We start from the raw sequence: 8,402 nt of genomic DNA on the forward strand, positions 1-8,402 counted from the left end.
TGGTATAGGCTATGTGATGATATGGGATCATGAAACTACAAACGATTGAAATTGGAATTTCATCAGAAGTTTTATCCTATGCATCTTGTTCATCGTGATCGCAATTATATATATAATTTTTGGCCTCGCGAAGGAGAAAGCATCGCTCAAGGTTGGGGGAGGCTTAAGTCAATGTTATATTCATGCCCCAATCATGAGCTCTCAAGAGAAATGATTATTCAAAAAAATTATGCTCGGCTTTCTGATAACAACCGCACCATGCTCGATACTTCTTGTGCTGGCTCTTTTATGATGAAGACTATTGAATTCAAATGGGATTTATTGGAAAGAATTAAACTCAACTCTGAAGATTGGGATCTCGACGAAGGTAAGGAGTCAGGTATGACACCTAAGTTTGATTGTGTTAAATCTTTTATGGATACCGATGTTTTCCATAAATTTAGCACTAAATATGGACTTGACTCTGAGATAGTACCTTCTTTCTGTGAATCTTTTGCTACTCATGTTGATCTCCCTAAGGAGAAGTGGTTAAAATATCATCCCCCCCATTGAAGTAAAAGTAGTTGAATGATCAAGTGTAATATAGCAGGGTTTTTACGCCCAAACTACGGATGTCGTGTTCTCCACAGGGATCTAGAACTTCGAAGCACACATTCGAAACATTCAGAACAACGGAACAGATGGATCAAACCGTAGTGATAACAAGCAGCCACTGGCACAAGGTAAAACCAAATAATATGCAGCAAAGGAAAAGGGTTCAGAAATAGGATTGTCTCTTTTTAGTGGTTTTCTTGTAATCAAACAGACAAGTAACACTAGCAGATGGAAGATGGTTCAGACCTCACACACAACTCATGCAACCAATTAAAGTGACAACAGCTCGCAGGAAAATAACTACTAACTCAATATCCATCAAAGGGTCACAACAATTCAGCAAGGATACATGAGGATTCAGCAAAGGTACACAAGTGACAAGGTAAATTTCAGACTCAACAGTGCATATATTTAGAGAACAGGAACAAGAGAAGATAGAGATTCAAAGCCTATGGGTCTTGATGATCCTCAATTCGAAGCTGAAGCGGTTGCAGGTGAAGAAGAATAAAAGCAGGACCACATTGGAGACAATCTGTAGTAGGAGAGGCTTCCGCGTGGTCGTTGAGGAAGAGTAGCAGAGAAGATTCCTTGATCCGGAGCAGAGCACCACCAGGAGTCAGACGTAGAGCACCAGAAGGCCCGACGCCCCTGGCCTTTAGTCGATCCTCTCCCTCTCAGCAGCGAGGAGGAGGGGAGAAGGAGTGGCAGCGGCAAGGCGTAGGAGATGCGGCGCTGGTGGTGACGATGATGACTGGATGACGGTGCTGGTTATGGTGGAGGCGGGTGATGGAGATGATGGAGGCACGATGGTGGATCGGGCGGCGCTGGCGGCGGCGTCGATGGAGGCATAGTGGTGGATCCGGTCAATGCCCTCTCTCTCTGGCCTTCGTCTGGTGTGATGGGTCAATAGCGAGAAGAACCAGCCACGCGTGGCAATAGACAGCTGTCTGGCCAGTCGCGCCAGCCCCCGGCTCCTCTCACGCGTGCCACAGGACGCTTCCTCTGGTTCTTTTCGCTTTTGCCCCCTTTAGAACTGAACTCTTCTCCAAGTTGATCCCTGCTTTAGTGTGGGAAGCACTTTCGATGAAGATTGGGTGCCTCAACGCACCAATTCTACATAATATGAAGAAGTGTTGTAAGAAATGTCATAATAGGAACATTTCTGTAGGAATGAATATTTTATAATTAATTATTGTGGTCAAATGTTTAACTTGAGATGCAAAAAGGCTTAAAATACTATATGCATAAATGTGCTATCAATTTCCCCCACACCCAGATCTTTGCTTGTCCTCAAGTAAAGGAAAATGATGGTGACACTACCCACACTGCCTAGTAAAGATGCACTTTTGGAAAGATAGTAATTCCGACAATACTGGAACTAGGCAACTGTACTCTACTGAAGCTAGATTGTGATAAGCAATAATTTAAAACACACTGTAAATGTTCCAAGTCAATGGCCTTGAGTGAAAGTGAATCCTATAAATCAAGAGCTGACTGTGTCTTCAGCCCTAAGATAAGCTGGGACCCCAAAATCAATTAAAAAACAAGTTACTTATTGAATTTAAAGCACAAGTGAAGATATTATATTAGTCTCACCGAAGGAGCATACCACCGATCCCGAGAACATAGTATACACCTGGCTCGACCAATTATTATTATTATTGTTATCTCCCCAAAGGAACATACCACCGATCCAGAGAACATGGTATACACCTGGTTTGATAATTATCGCAAATTTTAGTTATTGTCTCCCCAAAGGAACATACCACCGATCCAGAGAACATGGTATACACCTGGTTCGACAATTATATAAAATTTTACAGTCCAATCTACCAGATTTCACAAGCCACCGATCCAGGGAACATGACATGCTACTGTAGGTCGATCGGACTTAAATAATTATAAATATTTTATTTATTTATACGAAGATTACTTAGCTTAGGTAAAATAGGAGTAATTGAAAGAGAAATCCATAGCTAGTGGCACTATTTTTCACAGACTACAGATCCAGAGATCATAGTTACTACTTAAGTGCCCCCAGCTACTTAGCTTAACTTGGGACAGTCAGACACAACACATCAATTCATCAGTAGGTTTCACTTAGACTAAAGGCATTCCCATTGAACATTTACACGGAGGTATAAAGTATTCATTATCACAATTTACCATAAGAAGAATACATCTGCATAGTTTTAGTATTAAGAGAATAAACAATCTTCTTGAGGTGAATCCTACTTTGCAGTGATGAGTAACGTGTCACAATGCAGAAAAAGAAAGATTTTCAAGGCAATGAAATGCCAGTCCTCATACTAAATTTTCTAAAGGTTGCTTCAAGAGGAACAGGATCACATAGTATTTGTATAATCTTCTCCCCTAGTTTCTTTTCTCCACTCTTCTCGTTTTGTATTCCCTATTTGTGCTCCCCTTGCCTTTATTCGCTGAAAAAGAAAGAAATAAACACATAAAAACTTTTCTATGAAAAATAAATAAGGAAAAGAACTTATTAAAGATTCAGGTTGCCTCCTGAAAAGCGCTTGATTTACGTCTTTAGCTCGACCATGTCTCTTCAGTGAGGTCAGGGTCCTGCAGGGGTTGACACCACCTCTTGGCTCCCCTCGCCTTCTTGAATTTCCTTCTCTAGGTCTTGATCTTCGCTTGCATTCTCATCTTCAGAAATCAGGGGTGTGTCTCCAGAGCTATAGGGCTTCAGTCTTTGACCATTTACAAGGAAGAGACCTCCAGAAGTACTTTGCACTTGGATAGCACCACTTTTCAGAATCTTCTTCACCTTGCAAGGGCCATACCATCTTGACTTGAATTTACCGGAAAATAAATGAAACCTAGTATCGTAGACCAATACCAACTGTCCAAGATGAAATTCTTTCCTCAATATATGCTTATCATGCCAGATCTTGGTCTTTTCTTTGTAGATTCTTGCACTCTCGTAAGAATCAGCTCTCAGTTGTTCCATTTCATAGAGTTGAAGTTTTCTATGTTTTCCTGCTGTATCAAGGTCCATGTTGAGTTTCCTTAGTGCCCATTGAGCTTTGTGTTCAAGTTCAACGGGTAGATGGCATGCTTTTCCATATATTAACCTGAATGGTGACATTCCAATTGGTGTTTTCTAAGCTGTCCTATATGCCCATAGTGTGTTTGGTAATTTCAGTACCCAGTCAGACCTTGACTTTGATACTACCTTCTCGAGGATGGCCTTTATTTCTCTATTAGACAGCTCCACTTGTCCATTTGCTTGTGGGTGATATGGAGTTGTAATTCTGTGATTATGAACTCCATATTTTGCTAAGAGAGATTCTAGTTGGGAGTTGTTGAAATGTGTTCCTCCATCACTGATAACAATCCGTGGCACACCAAATCTTGGAAAAATCACTTGCTTGAATAAATTGCAAACTGACTTGGAATCAGCATTGACGGTTGGCACAGCCTCAACCCATTTTGACACATAGTCCACTGCCACCAATATGTATTTGTACCCTTTTGATGATGGCAAGGGTCCAACATAATCAATTCCCCATACATCAAAGAGCTCTACTTCAAGAATTCCTTTTTGAGGCATCTCTTGCCTTTTTGAAATCTTTCCAGTTCTCTGACAAGGATCACAAGCTTCAATAAAGGAATGTACATCCTTGAATAAAGTTGGCCAATAAAATCCTGCTTGCAAAATTTTTGCTTGAGTCTTTCGAGTACTTGCATGACCTCCATAAGGGGATGAATGGCAATGATAAATCACACTTTTAGTTTCACTTTCCGGCAAGCATCTTCGAACAATACCATCAGCACAATGCTTGAATAAGTAAGGTTCATCCCAAAAGAAATGCTTCATATCTGATAGGAATTTCTTCTTCTTCTGATACCCAAAATCTGTAGGAACTTTGTTACAGACCAGATAATTAACTATATCTGCATACCATGGTGTATAGTTTTGTATACTAGTCACTTGCATAAGATTGCTCCCTGGTGAAACATCATTGATGGGTAAGGAGTCTACTGCATTGTTTTGCAATCTCGACAAGTGATCTGCCACAACATTTTCAGCTCCTTTGTTGTCCTTGATTTCCACATCAAATTCTTGAAGCAGGAGTATCCATCTAATTAACCTTGGCTTAGCTTCTTTCTTGCTGAGTAAATATCTGATTGCAGCATGGTCTGTGTAAACTACACAATGAGATCCCACAAGATATTGCCTGAATTTGTCAAAGGCATACACTACTGCCAGCAACTCCTTTTCGGTGGTTGTATAATTAGCTTGAGCATCATCAAGTGTTTGGCTAGCATAGTATATTACATGCAAATCTTTTCCTTTTCTTTGTCCAAGTACTGCACCTACAGCAAAGTCGCTTGCATCACACATTATCTCAAATGGTAATTCCCAGTCAGGGGGTTGCACTACTGGAGCAGTGACCAATGCTTCCTTGAGCAGGTTGAAGGATTTTTCACATTCTGCATTAAAGTTGAACTTAACATCATTGTTTAGGAGATTAGTGAGGGGTTTGGCGATCTTGGAGAAATCCTTTATGAATCTTCTGTAGAACCCAGCATGTCCCAAAAAGCTCCTCACTCCCTTCACATTTACAGGTGGTGGAAGTTTTGATATTACTTCGACTTTTGCTTGATCAACCTCAATTCCTCTTTTAGATACCAAATGTCCCAAAATAATTCCTTCCCTTACAAGAAACTGATACTTCTCCCAGTTTAGGACTAGATTGTGTTCTGAACACCTCTGAAGAACTGCTGCCAGATTATTCAAGCAATCTTCATAACTTTTTCCAACGACTGTAATATCATCTATGAACACCTCCACTTTGATTCCTATCATATCTGAGAATATAGAGAGTATAAACCTTTGAAATGTTGGGGGTGCATTACAAAGTCCATAAGCTAGTCTTTTGTAAGCAAATGTTCCGTATGGGCAAGTGAAAGTTGTTTTGTCTTGATCATCCGGGTGAATTGGGATTTGCAAGAATCCTGAATACCCATCTAAGCAGCAGAAATATTCATGCCCAGCAAGCCTTTCCAGCATTTGGTCAATAAATGGTAAAGGAAAATGGTCCTTCCTTGTTACTTCATTTAACTTTCTGAAATCATTGACCATTCTCCACCCTGTGACAGTCCTACTAGGAATAGTTTGCCCTTGTTCGTTTTCAATGACAGTTATTCCTCCTTTTTTGGGCACCATGTGAATGGGACTCACCCACTCGCTGTCCGAAATTGGGTATATGATATCAGCAGAGAGCAATTTAAGAATCTCCTTTTTGACCACCTCTTGCAAATGGGGATTTAACCTTCTTTGATTTTCTCTAATTGGCACACTGCTTTCTTTCAAGTAAATCCTATGAGAGCAAACAACAGGGTTTATCCCTTTCATATCATCAATCGAATATCCGATAACATCCTTGTACTTTTGCAAAACTGCTTGAAGCCCTTTTATTTGCGTTTCCGTCAACTCACTGTTTACGATAATTGGCCACTGGTTTTCATTATCTAATAATGCATACTTCAAACTTTCTGGAAGTTGTTTCATTTCTATTTGCCTTGGTTGCATCTTCTCTAATGACCTTGCATAGCTTTCCAACATGCTCACAAGTCTGATTTCCTCATATCTAATTTCACTATTGTCCTCCTCAACTACTTCACAACAATTACTTCCATACCTCTCTTCATAACTTTCTTCCACACATTTCTGTAATGTATCAATTCTGTAGCAGTGTTCTTCACTTTGCGGAACATGTGTTGCATGCTTCATGTCAAACTCCACCTTTTCATTTCCAAACCTCAAGCTCAATTTAGCTTCTTGGACATCAATAAGTGCACCAGCTGTGGCCAGAAATGGTCTTCCGAGAATCACAGCCTCACTCTTGTCCTCCATATCTAGCACTACAAAGTCAACCGGATAAGCAAACTTCCCAACTTTGATTGGAACATCCTCAAGAATTCCAACAGGTCTCCTATATGTTCTGTCGGCCAACTGAAGAGTTATGGATGTTGGTTTAATTCTCCCAAGAACATCCTTTTGCTAACTGAATGTGGTAACACACTAACACTTGAACCCAAGTCACATAGAGCACTGTAAGTTTTGTTTCCAATCACACATGGCACACAAAAACTTCCTGGATCATCCAATTTTTCAGGCATGGAGTTCTGAATTATTGCACTGCATTCCTTTGATAGATTTACAACTTCTGGCTCAGACATGCTTGTTTTATTTGTTAATAATTCCTTGAAATATTTGGCATACATCGGAACATGCAAAACAACTTCAAGAATAGGAATAGTAATCTGAACTCCTTTCATAGTTTCCAAAAATTTGGCAAATTGCTTGTCATCTTTGGATTTGTTGAACCTCTCAGGAAAGGGAATGTTGTTGGTTGTTATTGCTTCCTCTGGCAAAGGATCAACTCTTGTTTGAAAACCAGGAAATTCGACTTCAGTTTCAATTCGATTATCAACTTCTTTCTCCTTTATTTTCTCTGATGATGTTGAAGGTGGAGTTCCCGATGATCTTGGCCTCATAGCAGGAGGCACATATGTCTTCGGAATAGGAAGTAATGGTCCTGTCATAGCTCCACTCCTTGTAGTCACTGCATCAACTGAAGATATTGCCCCACAGTGAGCTTTCGGGTTCGGAATTGGTTGAGCAGGCAGCCTTGCTTCATTTTCTCCCACAATACTATCCATTTTGCTCACAAGCATCGTAACAGAATCCTTTAAGCCATTAACTTCATTTGTCATCTTGTTCATTAATTCCAACTGCATCTTCATGATTTCCTCCATTCCATTTGGCTGAACATTTTGTTGTTCATTCTGCCTCGGCACTTGAAATTGACTTGGATGATTTGATGGTTGATTTCCTTGTACTGTCGATCCACTTGCATATGATTGATTGTTCTTGTACGACAAGTTTGGATGGTTCCTCCAAGAAGGATTGTAGCTATTTGAGAATGGACCTTGACCTTGGGCATAACTTACTTCTGAAACCGATGATCCAATTGCTGAGTAGAAGGAACATTCTGTTGAAGGATGACCTGCTTGGCCACATACATCACACATTTGAAGCACACTTACTGAAGCTACAGATGTACCGATGCAATTTGACATGATACTGTCCATCTTCTTGTTCAAAATGTCAATCTGAGCTGCCATGCTATCATTTGCAGACACATTATACACACCAGGATGTGGTGGTGCTATTGCTCTTTAACTTGACCATTGAAAATGATGAGACGCCATACTTTCAATCAATGCAAATGCTTCATCAAGGGTTTTATTCATGATTCCTCTCCAACAGCAGAATCGACAAAAGCCCTGGTCTGAGTGGATAGTCCTTTGTAAAAGGTTTGTAACACCAGCCATCTTTCTAAACCATGATGAGGACACATTCTAATTAAAGAGTTGAATCTTTGCCATGTGTCATACAAACTTTCTCCATCATATTGAGTAAACCTTGTTAACTTGTCCCTGTATTCGACAGCTTTTGTGGGTGGAAAGTATCTCTCAAGAAATGTCCGCAATAAGGTCTCCCAAGTATCTTTCAGATGTTCAGGCAATGAGTGAAGCCATACTCTTGCTCCATCTCTCAAGGAAAATGAGAATAGTGATAATCTGATAGCACTCGGTGAAACTCCATTTTGCTTGAGGGTGTTACCATACTCCAAGAAAGTCCTTATATGCTAATGTGGGTCTTCTAAAGCTGTTCCACCAGATCTGGACTGTTGTACCATGTTAATCAGAGTAGGCTTCAACACAAAATTTTTCGCCTGAATAATTGGTTGAACCATTTCTCCTGGTATCCC

General features: G+C 40.3%; 1 non-coding gene across 1 annotated transcript; it reads left to right on the forward strand.

The window, feature by feature from the left end:
- Positions 1-7,968: 7,968 nt before the first annotated feature.
- Positions 7,969-8,075, forward strand: LOC123063818 (small nucleolar RNA R71). The gene has a single exon (XR_006430574.1). It is a non-coding gene; the product is annotated as a small nucleolar RNA R71 (small nucleolar RNA).
- The last annotated feature ends 327 nt before the right edge of the window (positions 8,076-8,402 follow it).

This window comes from Triticum aestivum, chromosome 3A (assembly GCF_018294505.1).
Source record: "Triticum aestivum cultivar Chinese Spring chromosome 3A, IWGSC CS RefSeq v2.1, whole genome shotgun sequence".
NCBI classification, from domain to species: domain Eukaryota; kingdom Viridiplantae; phylum Streptophyta; class Magnoliopsida; order Poales; family Poaceae; genus Triticum; species Triticum aestivum.